General features: G+C 47.9%; 1 pseudogene; it reads right to left on the bottom strand.

Moving 5' to 3' along the window:
• Positions 1-7,086: 7,086 nt before the first annotated feature.
• On the bottom strand, positions 7,087-7,779 carry LOC147673583 (uncharacterized; annotated as a pseudogene).
• Positions 7,780-19,075: the final 11,296 nt, after the last annotated feature.

Genomic DNA, 19,075 nt, shown 5'->3' on the forward strand with positions numbered 1-19,075 from the left:
TTATCCTGGCTAAAGACGGCTGTTAGCCAGAAATCGGTCCTAGGATGCTTGATTCTGGTCCAGTAAAGACATGGCTTGGCAGTTCGGGCTGGACTGTTCCCATGAGGCACAGGGTCAAGGCTGATTTGCATATGGCCATTTCTGAACTGGGGTGGTGTGGAGTGCAAAAAAACGATGGATTTAGGCACAGATCTCTGTACTGGGGTGAATGTATGACATTGTTCTGCATTCTGTCCATCAACTGTTGTGTTTGCATTTGTCACCCCGAGTGGGATGGGTATGCTCAGACGTGAGTCCCATGCTCTCCACACCACTGGAGTCAAGCTATCCTGCCTGAAGACGGCTGATAGCCAGAAACCGGTCCTAGGATGCTTGATTCCGGTCCAGTAACGACATGGCTTGGCAGTTCGGGCTGGACTGTTCCCATGAGGCACAGGGTCAAGGCTGATTTGCATATGGCCATTTCTGAACTGGAGTGGTGTGGAGTGCAAAAAACCAATGGATTTAGGCCCAGATCTCTGTACTGGGGTGAATGTATGACAGTGTTCTGCATTCTGTCCATCAACTGTTGTGTTTGCATTTGTCACCCCGAGTGGGATGGGTATGCTCAGACGTGAGTCCCATGCTCTCCACACCACTGGAGTCAAGTTATCCTGGCTAAAGACGGCTGTTAGCCAGAAACCGGTCCTAGGATGCTTGATTCCGGTCCAGTAAAGACATGGCTTGGCACTTCGGGCTGGACTGTTCCCATGAGGCACAGGGTCAAGGCTGATTTGCATATGGCCATTTCTGAACTGGGGTGGTGTGGAGTGCAAAAAAACAATGGATTTAGGCCCAGATCTGTGTACTGGGGTGAATGTATGACATTGTTCTGCATTCTGTCCATCAACTGTTGTGTTTGCATTTGTCACCCCGAGTGGGATGGGTATGCTCAGACGTGAGTCCCATGCTCTCCACACCACTGGAGTCAAGTTATCCTAGCTAAAGACGGCTGTTAGCCAGAAACCGGTCCTAGGATGCTTGATTCCGGTCCAGTAAAGACATGGCTTGGCAGTTCGGGCTGGACTGTTCCCATGAGGCACAGGGTCAAGGCTGATTTGCATATGGCCATTTCTGAACTGGGGTGGTGTGGAGTGCAAAAAAACGATGCATTTAGGCCCAGATCTCTGTACTGGGATGCATGTATGACATTGTTTTGCATTCTGTCCATCAACTGTTGTGTTTGCATTTGTCACCCCGAGTGGGATGGGTATGCTCAGACGTGAGTTCCCATGCTCTCCATACCACTGGAGTCAAGCTATCTTGGCTGAAGACGGCTGATAGCCAGAAACTGGTCCTAGGACGCTTGATTCCGGTCCAGTAAAGACATGGCTTGGCAGTTCGGGCTGGACTGTTCCCATGAGGCACAGGGTCAAGACTGATTTGCATATTGCCATTTCTGAACTGGGGGGTGTGGAGTGCAAAAAAACGATGGATTTAGGCCCAGATCTCTGTACTGGGGTGAATGTATGACATTGTTCTGCATTCTGTCCATCAACTGTTGTAGTTGCATTTGTCATCCCGAGTGGGATGAGTATGCTCAGACGTGAGTTCCCATGCTCTCCACACCACTGGAGTCAAGCTATCCTGGCTGAAGACGGCTGATAGCCAGAAACCGGTCCTAGGATGCTTGATTCCGGTCCAGTAAAGACATGGCTTGGCAGTTCAGGCTGGACTGTTCCCATGAGGCACAGGGTCAAGGCTGATTTGCATATGGCCATTTCTGAACTGGGGTGGTGTGGAGTGCAAAAAAACGATGGATTTAGGCCCAGACCTCTGTACTGGGGTGAATGTATGACATTGTTCTGCATTCTGTCCATCAAGTGTTGTGTTTGCATTTGTCGCCCCGAGTGGGATGGGTATGCTCAGACGTGAGTCCCATGCTTTCCACACCACTGGAGTCAAGCTATCCTGGCTGATGGTTGATAGCCAGAAACCGGTCCTAGGATGCTTGATTCCGGTCCAGTAAAGACATGGCTTGGCAGTTCGGGCTGGACTGTTCCCATGAGGCACAGGGTCAAGGCTGATTTGCATATGGCCATTTCTGAACTGGGGTGGTGTGGAGTGCAAAAAAACGATGGATTTAGGCCCAGATCTCAGTACTAGGGTGAATGTATGACATTCTTCTGCATTCTGTCCATCAACTGTTGTGTTTGCATTTGTCACCCCAATGGTGCAGTGAGCTAAAAAACGGTGATGGATCAAGCCCTGATCTCTTGACTGGGTAGGAGTATTCTGCATCATTCAGAAACTCCGTCCATCACCTTTTCCAAAATTCATTTTATCCACACTATGTGTGGGAGGGTATACTCAGACGTGAGTCCCTAGCTCATTGCACCATCAGGAGTCAAGCAAGCCGGGCCGACGAGGCTGAAATGCCAGAAACCGGTCCCCGGTAGCTTGTCTCCTTCCCAGTATAAGAATTGGCTTGGTAGTTTGGTTTGCCTTGTTCCCATCATGCACTGGGACAGGAACAGACTGATTTGCATATAGCCAGGTTCTGAAGCTGGGATGGTGCAGTGAGCTAAAAAACGGTGATGGATCAAGCCCTGATCTCTTGACTGGGTAGGAGTATTCTGCATCATTCAGAAACTCTGTCCATCACCTTTTCCAAAATTGATTTTATCCGCACTATGTGTGGGAGGGTATACTCAGACGTGAGTCCCTAGCTCATTGCACCATCAGGAGTCAAGCAAGCCGGGCCGACAAGGCTGAAATGCCAGAAACCGGTCCCCGGTAGCTTGTCTCCTTCCCAGTATAAGAATTGGCTTGGTAGTTTGGTTTGCCCTGTTCCCATCATGCACTGGGACAGGAACAGACTGATTTGCATATAGCCAGGTTCTGAAGCTGGGATGGTGCAGTGAGCTAAAAAACGGTGATGGATCAAGCCCTGATCTCTTGACTGGGTAGGGGTATTCTGCATCATTCAGAAACTCTGTCCATCACCTTTTCCAAAATTGATTTTATCCACACTATGTGTGGGAGTCAAGTCAAGTCAAGTCAAGTCAGAGAATTTATATAGCGCACTACATACCCAGAGAGTCTCAAGGCGCTAAGGAGGGGGAGGAGGATTACTTGTCAAATATCCACGTTTTAAGTTGCTTTCTGAAAGCTAGGTGGTTTTGGGTAAGGCGAAGGTGAGTGGGGAGTGAGTTCCATGTTTTAGCAGCCAGGTGCGAGAAGGATCTGCCTCCCATGGTGGTCTTGTTGATGCGAGGTACAGTGGCGAGGGCTTGGCTGGAGGAGCGTAGTTGGCGGGAGGGGGTGTAGAAGGACAGTCTTGAGTTGAGGCATTCTGGTCCGATGTCGTAGAGTGATTTGTGTGCGTGGGTTAGCAGTCGGAAAGTGATTCTCTTATTGACGGGTAGCCAGTGGAGGTCTTTCAGGTGATCAGAGATGTGTTCGTTGCGTGGGATGTCTAATATGATTCTGGCTGAGGCGTTTTGGATGCGTTAGAGTTTCTTTTGGAGTTTAGCGGTAGTGCCTGCGTAGAGGGTGTTGCCGTAGTCCAGTCGGCTCGTGACCAGAGCATGGGTGACTGTTTTCTTGGTTTCGGTGGGGATCCAGCGAAATGTTTTTTTGAGCATGCGAAGAATGTTGAAGCAGGATGAGGATACGGCGCTGACTTGTCTGTTCATTGAAAGTGAAGAATCCAGGATAACGCCTAGGTTCCGTGCGTGGTCTGTCGGGATGGGTGCTTTTCCAAGGGCTTCCGGCCACCAAGAGTCGTCCCATGCAGAGGGGGATGTACCTAGGATGAGGACTTCTGTTTTATCTGAGTTCAGTTTCAGACGGCTGTGTTTCATCCATTCAGCAACTTCTTTCATTCCTTCGTGTAGGTTAGTTTTGGCGGTGCTGGGGTCCTTGGTGAGAGAAAGGATCAGTTGAGTGTCATCCGCGTAAGAGATGATGTTGAGGTTGTGTTGGCGGGCGATGGTCGCGAGGGGGCTCATGTATACGTTGAAGAGGGTGGGGCTGAGAGAGGATCCTTGTGGTACGCCACAGATGACTTCGGTGGCCTCGGACTTGAATGGTGGAAGGCGGACTCTCTGGGTTCTTCCGGTGAGGAACGAGGTGATCCATTCAAGTGCTTTTCCATGTATTCCGATGTTGTTGAGGCGTTGTAAAAGGGTGCTGTGGCAAACTGTGTCGAATGCTGCAGAGAGGTCGAGGAGGATGAGGGCGACTGTGTCTCCATTGTCCAGTAGAGTTCGAATGTCGTCTGTTGCTGCGATGAGGGCGGTCTCAGTGCTGTGTTTTGCTCGGAAGCCAGATTGTGAGGAGTCGAGGGATTTGTTGGCTTCGAGGAAGGCGGCGAGCTGGTTGTTGACAGCTTTCTCGATGACTTTGGCCGGGAATGGAAGGAGCGAGATGGGGCGGTAATTTTTGAGTTCGGTGGGGTCCGCTGTGGGTTTTTTCAGAAGGGCGGTGAGTTCAGCGTGTTTCCAGTTTTCCGGAAAGGTGGCGGAGTTGAAGGAGCAGTTGATGACGTCTCGAAGGTGCGGTGCTATGACGGAGTCTGCTTTGTTGAAGATGTGATGAGGGCATGGGTCAGTGGGGGATCCTGATATACTCAGACGTGAGTCCCTAGCTCATTGCACCATCAGGAGTCAAGCAAGTCGGGCCGACGAGGCTGAAATGCCAGAAACCGGTCCCCGGTAGCTTGTCTCCTTCCCAGTATAAGAATTGGCTTGGTAGTTTGGTTTGCCCTGTTCCCATCATGCACTGGGACAGGAACAGACTGATTTGCATATAGCCAGGTTCTGAAGCTGGGATGGTGCAGTCAGCTAAAAAACGGTGATGGATCAAGCCCTGATCTCTTGACTGGGTAGGAGTATTCTGCATCATTCAGAAACTCTGTCCATCACCTTTTCCAAAATTGATTTTATCCACACTATGTGTGGGAGGGTATACTCAGACGTGAGTCCCTAGCTCATTGCACCATCAGGAGTCAAGCAAGCCGGGGCGACGAGGCTGAAATGCCAGAAACCGGTCCCCGGTAGCTTGTCTCCTTCCCAGTATAAGAATTGGCTTGGTAGTTTGGTTTGCCCTGTTCCCATCATGCACTGGGACAGGAACAGACTGATTTGCATATAGCCAGGTTCTGAAGCTGGGATGGTGCAGTGAGCTAAAAAACGGTGATGGATCAAGCCCTGATCTCTTGACTGGGTAGGAGTATTCTGCATCATTCAGAAACTCTGCCCATCACCTTTTCCAAAATTGTTCTGCATTCTGTCCATCAACTGTTGTGTTTGCATTTGTCACCCCGAGGGGGATGGGTATGCTCAGACGTGAGTCCCATGCTCTCCACACCACTGGAGTCAAGCTATCCTGGCTGAAGACGGCTGATAGCCAGAAACCGGTCCTAGGATGCTTGATTCCGGTCCAGTAAAGACATGGCTTGGCAGTTCGGGCCGGACTGTTCCCATGAGGCACAGGGTCAAGGCTGATTTGCATATGGCCATTTCTGAACTGGGGTGGTGTGGAGTGCAAAAAAACGATGGATTTAGGCCCAGATCTCTGTACTAGGGTGAATGTATGACATTGTTCTGCATTCTGTCCATCAACTGTTGTGTTTGCATTTGTCTCCCCGAGTGGGATGGGTATGCTCAGACGTGAGTCCCATGCTCTCCACACCACTGGAGTCAAGCTATCCTGGCTGATGGTTGATAGCCAGAAACCGGTCCTAGGATGCTTGATTCCGGTCCAGTAAAGACATGGCTTGGCAGTTCGGGCTGGACTGTTCCCATGAGGCACAGGGTCAAGGCTGATTTGCATATGGCCATTTCTGAACTGGGGTGGTGTGGAGTGCAAAAAAACGATGGATTTAGGCCCAGATCTCTGTATTGGGGTGAATGTATGACATTGTTCTGCATTCTGTCCATCAACTGTTGTTTTTGCATTCTACAGTGGGGGCGACAGATATGGGAGACTGCTGGCCAACAGGCTGAGAGTAAAGTGGCAGGCATCCGTGATCACATTGGTGATTACCCTGAGAGTAAAGGAACAGACCTGCAGATTGCCGAAACATTTCGCCAGTCCTACGCAGACCTCTATGAGGCGCAATACCTCTCCCCAGATGCCCCGCCAGCTACGTTTGAGAAGCGGCCTACCACTATATTAACAGAAGACCAGGCCGACTCTCTCAAGTCCCCTATCAGGATAGAGTAGGTGATGTCTGGCATCTCAAAACAGAAATTACTTACATTCCGGGGCTCTGATGGGTTAACTTTCCTTTTTGACAAGGCCTTCTGCTCTGTTCTGGCCCCTGTCCTCAATGAGGCCTACAATGCTGTTGGAACCTCTTTATCACTCCCACCAACTATGTTGAAAGCTTCATTGGTCATAATACCAAAGCCCGGTAAGGACAAGTGGCAGAGCGCTTCTTATAGGCCAAGCGACTACCCCCCCTTCTTCCCGGCCTGATTGACCCAGATCAAGCAGGATTCATGCCCAATCGCCATTGCGCTGATAACACCATGCGACTACCCCATATCACTGATAAAGTGCAGCGCTTTGACACTGAACGCATGCTTCTCTCTACCGACGCAGAAAAAGCGTTCAATGGAGTACACTTGCCTTACTTAAGAGAGACCTTGTGACATTTCGGTCTCCCTGCCAGATTTATAAAATATGTCTTGAGTAGCTACACCAGGCCTTTGACGTCGGTATGAATAAATGGCTACACCTCCACCCCTTTTCCCATCCAGACAGGAACAAGACAGGGGTGCCCACTCTCACCCCTTCTCTTTGCTTTATGCATGGGGCCAATGGCAAAAAGGACTTGCAACAACCGTCTTATATCGGGGATATGCTTTGGGGGGGGGGGGGGGGGGATAAACATATGCACAGCTAATATGCGGACAATGTGGTGGCAACCTTGGAAGACCCCCAGACTTCTCTTCTGGCTTTTATGGCCGAACTGGATCAACTTTCAGAGAAGGCGGGCTTTAAGGTCTGCACAAGGAGAAACTGCTCCTGTGAAAAGCGTAGGGGATGGGGAAGACAACCTTGCATCGGAACTTGATAAAGGTCTATGCAATAACCCTAGACGTACTGAATGACCCAAGGATCTGAGGTTAGAGACAACCAAGAATCTAGACAATGCACCAATCTGCCTCCTACTGGAGGAAGGACTGAAAACTGCTGTCCTTTGGTTCTGTATCTCCTGTTCTGGAATCCACGGGAACGGTGGAGATAGAACTGGGGGTTGTACTCCTGATAGAAATCCTGTTGGGAGCCTTGATTAAAGGAGCCTCTGTGGAGGGATTAACTCCTGGCGGAATAACAGCCGGCAAAGCAACACCTACCTTTGCCAGCCCTACTAAAAACCCAACTGGAAAATATCTTCTTCATATTAAATTGGGCCTTGTCAGTGGTGGCAAAAGTGGACACGTACTTGCCCATTTCCTTAATGAAGGAATCCCCAAATAAAAGGCCATTAGCCTGAGGGCCTTCTTCTTTAGCAACCACTCTACTCAGTTTAGGGTTTATCTTTAATAAAAGACTCTTCTGTCTCTCCTGTGAAATGTAAGCATTCGCATGACCTAACACACATGTGGCCCATTGAGCCCAGTTCGAATGTGAGTCGGGATCCACCTGTTCTCCCTCCATATTAGCCTCCTCGACCAAATCCAGAATCCTGGTCAATGGACCCACCAGATCCTAAATACTGTCCTAGCAATTAGACCAGGCTCCATCAACCCCTTTCTTTGGGTCTTTCCCAAATTTAGTGACAAAACAGTAATAGGGACAATAGAAGGGGTATCAGCCACTTTATAGGGAAGGGACTTGTGGGGAAACTCAGATTTCAATTTATTTCTGGAAGACTTGTTCAGGGAGTGCCTCAAATAAAAAGAAACATAATCTAACACGTGGTCAGAAGAAAACCAATTCGGGTGATATATCAGTACAGAGTCGAACATAAATTCCTCCAAATGATTCAAAAGGGCATTGGACACTGGAAGGGATGTACCCTCAGAGGGAAACATTTTATGCCTTTTCTCCAAAGGCCATTATCAGAAAAAACCATCAGTGATAATCGAATCAGCCCTGTAGTCATCTAAGACGCCATCATCATCAATATCAGTGTCCTGCAAATTAGTAATGTTTAGGGGGGAGGTAGGAAGCCCCGAGAATGCAACCTCTCTGGCAGGAGGATCAATCTTAATCAAATCTCTATTTGAAAAACCACTCATAGGGACAACACTTTTCTTTCCTTTTTTGGAAGGAATCTCATTAGGGCCATATAACATCTTAGAAATAAAGGCCTTCACATTTTTTGATAAGGCTAACATAGAATCAGACACAGCATGCTGTACAGAATCTTTTATAAAAGATTTAAAATTTTCCTTCATGGAGTAGCCTACCTCATCATCAGACATTGCCATATATGGTGGAGAAGTGTGGCTCAATGATTAGAGCGGCAGACCCTGATGCAGAGGTCTAACCGGGACCAGGGTTCAATTCCTGCTTCGGCGGGTCTTGGGCTCAAAATTCCACAGACCTGATAATTCTCGCCTCGGTGCCTATTCCAATCATGGAGTCCCACTCTGGGCAATAGCTTGCTTAATCTCCACAACGGCCCCCACAACGCTAAGGATGCCTGGCCTCCACCTTGGGGGTGCCCAGGAGTGGATGCTTCACAGGGAAAGCCAGGATGGGTTCCACAGCGGTATTCGTACAAGCGCCTTGAGACCCTTGCGGGTGAGTAGTGCGCTATACAAGTATCAATTTACATTTATATTACTATAAAAATGACCAAACAGGGCTTTAAAGCCCACAAAAACTGTAGCTAAATACAGCAGACAGACAGAGAGGCTGAAGGGTTAACTTAGCCTTCAGGAAAGGTCTGCCAGAGACAGGGGTGTGTCCGAAGGCAGGCCGCAAGCAGGGAGGCCCAGAACACGGAAACCGGCACAGACGGAGGGAAACTCTTAAGCGGGAAACAAAGAGAACCCCCCACAGGCCCAACTTAAACGAACGCCAGAGTCGAGCGCGCTCAGAAAGGGAAACACACAAAGCCACAACTGTCAGCTCAGGAAAGGAAACAAGTGAGTCAAGCCGTTAAGGAAAAAGGTGAGGGGCAAGGGCCATGGAACGCCGCTAGCACGATCGCAGGCAGAGGAATACATCAAAATGCCCAACCAGTAAGCATACACAATATAACCAATATTATAGCCAACATTATAAATATAAAAAGTTTGCAAGCAGAATACTTATTTTGACTGCAAGCAGCAAGAAAAGAGGGCTTGTTGCTCTTAGTCAAGATTTTTATTATTGTAGTCAACGTCCTATTGGATACTGTATTGCCATGTAATGTATGTTGTTCTTTCCCAGGGTTTTTGGGTATTGTAGTTTTTTTTCTTGGTGGCGGTTTTAATTAAAACAAGAAATAAGCATAATATGAGCCTCCGGTCTTGTCATAAAATCTGAAGTCTCCCGCCTGAATCTGGTCTGTTGGTAAGTACGCATTTATGTATGCTAGAGGAAGCCTTTGTGGTGTCCTGAAATTTACCTAATACGTTTCATAAGAGCCTTGCTCATTTTGGTTGTACAACGGAGGTATTTACTTTGCATTCCTTTTCCACATATTTTTTAGCGTGCAAATTTTTACTGCGAATCTGCTTTTACAACACATGCCAATACCACGCATTGTTTTTAGATTTAAAAGCAATGCATTTTGCCGCACCACGACCCTGGTCTCACTGACGACGCCTGCTGACGCCGCCACAGGGCCGCTGCTTGCACCGCGACCTGCGAGCCACGCACTTCACACTGCCTTGCTTCATGACGATGCCTAGGTATCCCCGACGACGCCGTTCTATGCCAAAATCGACGCCGATGCTTGCACCGCGGATCGAGGGCACCGCTCGTAAAGTTACACAACGCACCGCTCTCATCCCACACGGCAGCCTCCCGACTCTGGCGCCATCGACTCAAGTCCCTCAACCGACAACAGCACTTCAGCATCGACGACGACGCTGCTTGCATCGTGACCTGCTTGTACAGTGACTTGCCAGCACCGCGACAAGCACCCAGAGGCGTAGCTAGAGCTTGTGGCACCCAGGGCTATCCATCAGATTGCCGCCCCTTGGGGGGTGGGGGGTTCTGGGGAAAAAAGACGAGGGAGAAGGATAAAGGCCGAGGGAACGGACAAGATGGCGGGCCAGGGTCAGGAGAAAAAAGCGGCCGAGAGCAGTAGCAAAAAGGCGGTCAGGACAAAAGAAAAAATGTAAAGAAGTCCATGAGAGTAACCCAGTGGGTATGACCCAAAGGGCCAGGAGAAGTCCGGGTGGGGGGGGACATAGTTAAAGCAAATCAAAGTCAGGAAGGGAGAGGAGGCGTGTGGGCTCGGGTCCATTGGATCAACGTCGAAGACCATCAGCCGGTCGTGGCTCCCGCGCCCCCATACCTGGGAGAAGTTCACTGGGATCCCCAAAGTCCTAACACTCATTGTTATGGTATCGTTGTCAGGATTCAGCCCCTGTAGCAGCGTTGGGCGGTACGGACCTACAATTCCCATGATTCCGGTGTGCTGACAGGAAGTGATAAATCCTGTCATGAAGCGCGAGAGGTTGCGCGTAATTCTTCCTGTTTTGGTTCTTCGTCGGGTTGACGAAGCAAGTCCTGTTTCTGGAGAGCGAGTGTAGAGCTGAGGAGAGCAGTGACGGAGCTTCGGCGGAGTCCGTGAGTAACGGAGCGGTTGCGGCTGGGGCGCCACCTCTCTTCTGTTGCTGGTGTTCTGCTGGCGGGCTTTTGACGCTTGGCGGATCGTTCACTTCGGCGCAGCGAGTTACTGCGTGCTAAATGCTGCGTAACACCGTATGTGAGGACTCTTCTTGGGTTGGGCGTGAACATTACAGCGGGTTACTGCGTGCTGAAGAGGCAGCGTAACGCCGTCTGTTGCATCGGGTGGACAGGTGTGCCATAGACATTACAGCGGGTTACTGCGTGCGGCTGCAGCGTTACACCGTCTGTTATTTGGGATCCATACTATGGATACTAAGTGCGGGGCTTGGCGGTGGTCGCAACCGCAAGTTACCGTAATTGCGGATTTTCCTTTGGAGTACATTTTTATGTTTATGCTGTGAGATTAACCGCGTATATGGTTTCTTTCATATCCGAACAATTTACTTTCCTAGGTAGGGGGTAACCAATTGTCTACTTCCACTGAAGGCTTCTGTATCACTGCTTGGGTAGCCTTCAGTTCAGGGGACTTTCTATCCTTGCTTTTCTGCCTTCGGATTCAATACTCCCTGGAGGTTTTCAGGTCCTGTGATGCACATAGGATTTCCAGCAGGGTAGGGGTTCTGTTAAAGCACTTAATTGAGAATCTATTCATGAATGTATATACACTGATACATGATTCTGCTTTCTTCATCAGACGGTGCTACAGGGGTCATATGGTGTTTTGTTATATACGTATGCAGAGGACAAACAGGTATTTTAGACATATGTGCTTTAGCGAGAATTGAAGAGAGTAGATTGTTTGACATTATCTTATGGTTGTGTTTATGTCATTTCAGAGCCTTTGTCCCTGCTGACCCCACCCCTACCTGGTGTCCCTCGCTTCATAACTCGAAGACCCTGGGGGGAAACCCCGTGTCAGGGTACTTGGTGATGTCAGGAGATGGTCCTTTATTCTACTGCGTCTGAATCCTGCGAAGCTAGTCCTGACAATCGTAGCGCATTCTCTATCTGGGTAGTTTTTCATACGAATGTAGGACGTTCACGAATGGTACTCAATGAACCATTGGCTGACGCTATCTATTCAGATTGTTGGGGTTTGGTTGTGTGTGCTCAGAAGTTTGTGCAGTGTTCACAATGGAGTGTATGAGTTAGTGTGAAAGTAAAATGCTTGACCTAGGGATACCTTTGTGTGTTTTATTTGTGATGTATGGATGTTCCATCGGCCTGGGGATTACAGGTGCTCTGTTTGGCTAGGGTATATACTGCTTTTTAAACACGTATTACATCCCACGTCGGTGTCCTATGATGCAGTATTGTGTGCATGCTAGTTGTATGTAAAAGCTTCTAGGGAGTATGCTGGTGTGCGACTGATTTAGTGGCGCTTTATGTAGAATCATGTATAGTAAACCTACATTAAAACGTTATGTACGTACCATGTCGATATTTTGGTTGCCTACACTTATGTTACAGTATTTGTAAACCACAATATATAGTGCGTAGTATTCTGTTACCATACCTCTTCTGTATTGAGTGATGTCCAGAGAGCCTGCCAGAAAAATACCCAAAGCTGCCTGCAAGCATAAAGAACTGCACTGCCCCAGGCCAGAATTGACTCCTCAAGAGAACGTAGCAGTGAATCGCATAACGCGTCACTGCTATGTTCTAATCGCGAGGCGAGGAGGGCTAGCCAAAATATCACTACAGGGCCGTAATTGATAGCGCTCGCTACAAGATTGACAGCCCTAGACTCTGAGGGGGGCAACAGCGGTCGAGGAGTTTTTTTGGCAATTTAATTGAAAGCACCGTGGCGGCCGCCTGCAGTGCTTTCAATTAAATTGGCAAAAACTAAGTCCAGCGTTTGTGTTGTGAATGTGTGCACTGTGCAGCTCAGCTGTAACCAAAGCGTGGCTTTGCACTTTTAAACGGCCGCGGGTGGCCGCAGCACTGGGAGCCTGTTGCGGCCGTGGCCACCTTTATAATTTATTTGGGGACACTGTGTTTGATCCCAAATAAATTATAAAGGCCTCCGCGGCCGCAACGGTCCTCTAGTGCCACGCGGCCACCTAAAAAATAGTGCCGCCTGGAGCGGACTGCCCCCACTCATCCCACCACCACCCCCCCCCCCAGCTACACCACTGCACGCACAGCATTCACTTTGCACCGCAACCCTGTTCTCACCAACAACGCCATCTGACCCCATCACAGAGCCGCTGCTCGCACTGCGACCTGAGGGCACCGCACACCGCTGCACTTCGTACCACGGAATAAACAGATAGTATCCCAACTGGTATTATTGAAAGACAATTAGCCTGGATATGTAATAAACATTATCAGCAGAGAAATAAGGAGACTCATTGATTATTTCAAATGTGCTCATGGTATCATATTTATCTAGAGACAGTTGGGCAAATTACAGTAGTAGCAGCACTGTAGGTAAACAAATAATACAACCCTAATTGTAGCTGGTGCTCAAGATGTGCATGTGATGAACAGGGTGGCGACGCAAGTGACAATGTGATCAGCATAAACGGCGCATGGTGAATGGGGCTTAAATATATACAGTGAGTAAATGAAACAATGTGGCTCCAGATGAATTGAGAAGCTTGGGTTCTAATTTAGGTTTACTGTAGTTAGGATGAACCACATTGTGGTCGATGGCGTTTCGATCATCATTATTTGGGATCTTCATCAGGACTGGGTTGAAGGGAAAACGGTGCTGTCGGAAATAAAGTTATCAGCGGTAATCCTGGGGCACACAACTAGATATCGTCGATGCGAAATCACCGGGCCTGTGGGCCGGGTCGTTCAAGGCTGAATGCTGGGGTACGGGGGAGCGATCTGACATCCGATCCAGTCAGTGATCGGGCAAAGGAGAATCAATCTCAAGTAGCAGATATCAGCGAGTGCGAGTCCGAGCGAATTAGGCGTAGTACCATAGCACCCAATGCCTGCCGACGCCAGCGCTCCTGACTCCAACAGTGAGGAGATCTATCTGCAACACGTGTGACTTCGAGGGCCCCAGACAACTCATGCACCGACCTCCAGAACCGACACCTGCGGATGCCGTGCTTTTGGAAGCCCAAAGAGATGGCGCCGACGCCCTGCATTTCTAAAAGGTACTGTTGGCGGGTCTTTACGACCCCGTAGCTGGCCTGCAACGTTTTGGAACTGTTTGGATTGGTTTGCTCACAACGCCGTGATAGCCCCGGACGGAGCTATCGACATCAAGGAACTATTTTTCAAGCATATTTTGATGACTGAAGATTTTTAAGTACTGCATTGTGGATTTTTATTGTGTTTGGTCTTGTCTTATGTATATACAATTATTGGATATTTTCTAAACTGGTGTGGTGTCCTTTTATAGTGCTTACACTGTATTACTGTTGGTTATGTGCAAATGCTTTACACACTGCCTCCAAGATAAGCCTGACTGCTCGTGCCAAGCTATCAAGGGGGTGAGCAGGGGTTATTTTAGGAGTTTAAGTCCCTTATCCTGACTAGAGTACTGGTTTCTGCCTGGCTTTGGCACATGCCCTAGCCTACCAAAAATCCAATTTCTAACAACTGTGTAAATATGCGTGCTACAAAATGCATGGTAGAGGCACAAAACGGTAAAAACCTAGTTGTAAAGGCTGTTTCCCGCTCATTCTATTTATTATGACAAAAGTTTGCATTGCTGCAAGGTGAATTATATATTAAGGGGAAGGAATAAGCCAGAGTTAAGTGTTCACCTGGCAAGTGAAGGCCTGCACCACAATGCTCTTCTGAGTGGGATGATGTTTAAAGAACGTCGGGTAACCAGATGGTGGACTTAGCAATAGGTCAATGCATTTCTGGTAGTAAAAAGGTTTTGAGCATGCTGCCATAAATGGGTTTACAACAACTTTGTTAAATGCAACAGAGACTCTGAAGAAGAAGGCTCAGATTTCAAAGTATTTCCACAGCATCTCTTGCACTCCTTACTGCACCTGTGTTGTAAGCGCTTTCTTTGGTTTACGGACACTAAGGGGACTCAACTGCAGATTATTTAGAGGTACCTAAGCCACTGGCATTCAAGTTAAGATATAAGCCAGCACCACATATTTCATAGGTTACCAGATATCTGCCTCTTCATCATCTTCGTCGTGCTGTTCTGGTGCTCAGTACTGGGGAGTGCTCATTCCCCAGCACTGCAGATCTGCAGCATGGCCTTATTGAGGACCGAAACTCCCCGCTGGATCGACAAAGAGCTGAGACTTTCCCCAAAAGCAGATGATTGCTTGAAACATGGACGTCAATCATCAAAATGCCTGGGGTAGTATAATTGACATCACAAGCCATGTGACCCACCCTCCGCCTACCTGATGCAACAAGAAGTAATATCACACGGACATTGTCCTGATGACATCATAGGAAGTGACATCACATGAACCTTTGCCTGCTGACATCACAGGGAGTGACATTACCTACCCTTTGGACCCCCATGAAATCAAAAGAAGTGACATTGCTTGACCGTTGACTTAGTGCTGTCACAGGAAGTGATCTAATTTCAAATTTTTGGTTACTTACATCACACACAGAGGCTGGAACATCTCTCCAAATACAAAAGAAGTACCTATGAACAGAAATATTTTAAAATCCTTTTAATGTAATGTAAAGTACATTTGTATAGCGCTACTACCACTCCAAGGAGCATCTTGGTGCTTGGTACCAACCCAGGTGGAACAGGTCGGTTAACTGATAGCAGCTTGATGGACACTTCCCACTTTATGCTAAGGCTTTACACGCAGCGTCAGTGAGAGAGAACACCCAGGTCTTCAGGACTTTCCTGAAGTGGCTTTCTGTTGAAATTTGCCGAAGCGGTGGTGGCAGTTTGTTCCATGCCCTGGAACCCAGGACATCAAGGGATTTCCCACCCTTAGTGGCAAGCCTGAATTTTGGGGTTACTAGTAGGTTTTGATTTGAGGACCTCAGGCTCCGGGCAGGCCGATAGCGTCTGAAGCCATTTCAAAGATACCTGGGCCCTTGTGAATGAAAGGCTCTGAAGGTGATGACCAGGATTTTTAAAAGAATACGCTTGTGTATTGGTAACCAATGGAGGGCGTTGAGTGCGGCCGAGGCAGATGACTTCCTGGGCCAGCCAAGGACCAGGCGAGCGGTTGCGTGCTGGACCATCTGCAGCCTGTGGAGCACAGATTTATTTGCTCCCGCATGAGCGCAACTGCTACCGTTTTCCTTGCTGGCAATGGGAGGAGGTCAAAGAATTTTCTGAGGGTTCTGATGATGTGGAAACAAGTGCCAGCCACGGCCACTGCTTGTTGCTTAAATGACAATAAGTCATCAAACTTAATGCCCAGATTGCGGGAAGAGGAGATGGTATTAGGAGGGGCTTCGGCATCTTCGGGCCACCACTGTCTGGGTGAAAACAAATTTACAGAACCAAACGGCAAGATTTCGGTTTTCCCCGAGTTACATTTGAGGTGGTTGCTCTTCATCCACTCAAATGTAGCAGTGAGGCAGTTTTTAAGGTTTTCTTCTGCTCCAGGCCGCTCCCTGTCAAGTACAAGGATGAGCTGCGTATCATCAGCGTATGATATTGTACTAATCTGGTAGGAAGAAATAAGCTCGATCTGGGGGACCATATATAGATTAAAAAGTACAGGGCTCAAACTAGAGCCCTGAGGGACCCCTGTACTGATGAGTTTTTCTTCAGAGCTGAATTCACCCAATACCGTGACTTGTCGTCTTTGGCCAAGAAAGTTTTTGAACCATGTCAGCACTACTCCTCCTATACCTGAGTTTAATAGACGGTCGACCAGGATTGTGTGTGAGACCATGTCGAAGGCCGCCTATAAATCCAAAAGTATCAGGACGGCCTTCTTCCCTTGGTCCATAGCAGTGCGCAGGGTCTCTGCCGTGAACAGGAGGGCAGAGTCTGTTGAATGTTTGGACCTGAAGCCTGATTGGTTGGTGTGCAGGATATTATTGTCTTCTAGAAATTTCGTGAGTTGTGTATTGACAAATGTTTCAGTCAGTTTAAACAACAGTGGGAGCAGCGAAATGGGACGCAGGTTGGAGAGAGTAGTCGGATCAGGTAAAGGTTTTTTCTGGAGGGGCTTAACTGCTTCTACTTTCCATTCACGCGGGATCTCCGCCGTGGTGAGTGAGGAATTAATAATGCGATTGATGATAGGGTTCACCTCATTACCCAAGGCTTGTAGGAACGATGGGGGGCAGGGGTCGAAGGTGGATCCGGATTTACTTGAAAGGATGGCCTGGTGTGACTCCTCTAGGGAGATAGGGTCAAATGCGTTAAAACAGGCCATATTAGTATTCTCCCTGCTTATTTATTTATTTATTTATTTAATGGTTTTATAAAGCGCGTAGTAACTCAGAGAGTATCCCAGCGCTAACCTGCTTCTTCATGGGTTTCAGCTTGGCCCAACCCTTTCAGAATCCAAGGAGGTCGGTGTTGGTTGGGGAAAATCCTTAACAATGTGTAGGATTTTCTTTTCAAAGTAGTTGGCAATAGAATTGCAGAGGGGCAGGGAAGGAGGAATTTCCTGTGAGAATGCTCTAGAGTTGGTGAAACTGTTTACAATCTTAAAGATCTCTTTCTGTCCATTTTCAGAGGAGGATATCGCCTCTAGATAATAGGCTTTTTTGCCAGCTTAATTGAGGCATGGTACTGCCTTCGGGCTGCTTTATAGATATTGCAGTCATTGGCCTCGTAGTTTCTACGCCACCTCCGTTCCAGCGTTCGAACTTCGCCTAACTCCGCTTTTAAGGCTAGTGAGAACCATGGGGCACACTTTTTATGTTTGATACCACAGTTTTTTACGCTCGTTGCGTCTGAGGGCTTGCTGAGTGTCGTGATCCACTCACAAAACAGCTGGTTGTCTGTCGAGGTATGGCCAGTAAGTGTGGGTCTACTATCTTTTACTTTCTCTAAGAGATCTGGCCAGGTAAGTAATTTTTTCCAATCTGGTTTGAAGCTGCCGGCTGTTTTTTTGATACCTTTACCTGGGACATTAGTTTCCCATGAAAGATCAAATGGGATGAATTTATGATCTGATCAGGATTGGATACAAGGGGGTTTGATCGTCAGCGTGTCTGAATTGGAGCAAATGCAGTCTAGTATGTGGCCTGCTATATGTGTAGATTCCTGTGTCAACAGGGTTAGGCCAAGGACGCTAATTGTATCCATGAAACAGGCTACCACTGGTTCTCTAGGGGAGTCTAAGTAGAGGTTGAGGTCCCCTATTGAAAATGCAGCTGCATATGTTGTTTCAGGTAGTATCTTCAGGTGTACAATTAAGATAATATAGCATTGATTAAGAACTTATTGAACAAGTTACTTACCTTTGGTAACAATATATCTGTGAGAAACATTAGTTAGTTATAGATTCCGTACCTTAGAATTACCCCCAGGCGTCAGACTGGATCTGGAAAGTTTTTTCGTCAGCAGCACCTCCGTGCGTCGAAAGGTGGCGTCAGTCGGCTCCGTGCCGTTGTTGGCGTTGCGGTCACCGAGATGACATCGCAGCAGCTACTTAGACCCCGCCCTCGCACGCTGCATCAATTCTGTACACGTCTTTCTGCGCCAGAAACGCAGAGCCATGCAAGACACTGACCACTGGTGCACAAATCTAGGGCCCTGAAAGGATATCCTTAACCCTAGAAATCAGTTCGCAGAACGGGGTGGATGGGTGGGGCGGTAAGGAATCTGTAACTAACTAATGTTCCTTACAGATATATCGTTACCGAAGGAAAGTAAATTGTTCATCTGAAAGTAACATGTTATAGATTCCTTACCTTAGAATAGATACCCCAGCAATACCAACCCCGGAGGTGGGTCGGCAAACCAAGATCACACCAGAAAGTCCTGGAGAACAGAACGGCCAAAGAAGCCATCTCTCCGGACTTGACTGTCAAGGCAGTAGTGTTTGGGAAATGTGTGCAACAAAGCCTTTGTAGCTGCTTGACAGATGTCATTTAGAGGAACACCCCGTCCCAAAGCAATAGAGGCTGCCGTCGCCCGGGTGGAAAGCGCGCGCAGTCCCACTAGAGGCTTCTTCTTTGCTAGAGAATAACAGGCTTTGATACACAAAACTACCCATCTGGAGATAGTCCACTTTTGCACGGCCTGACCTTTCTACGGTATACACTCAATATATCGAGTTTTTAATATCGAGTTACATTAATATTGAGGTAAAAATATAGAATGGACACAATATTGAATGGACAGAATATAGACTACAAAAATATCGAATAGAATAGCATTAATATCAAATCAAAAATATAGAATGGACAAAATATCGAATGGACAGAATATAGACAACAAAAATATAGAATGACAGAATAT

This window comes from Lissotriton vulgaris, chromosome 12 (assembly GCF_964263255.1).
Source record: "Lissotriton vulgaris chromosome 12, aLisVul1.2, whole genome shotgun sequence".
NCBI lineage: Eukaryota > Metazoa > Chordata > Amphibia > Caudata > Salamandridae > Lissotriton > Lissotriton vulgaris.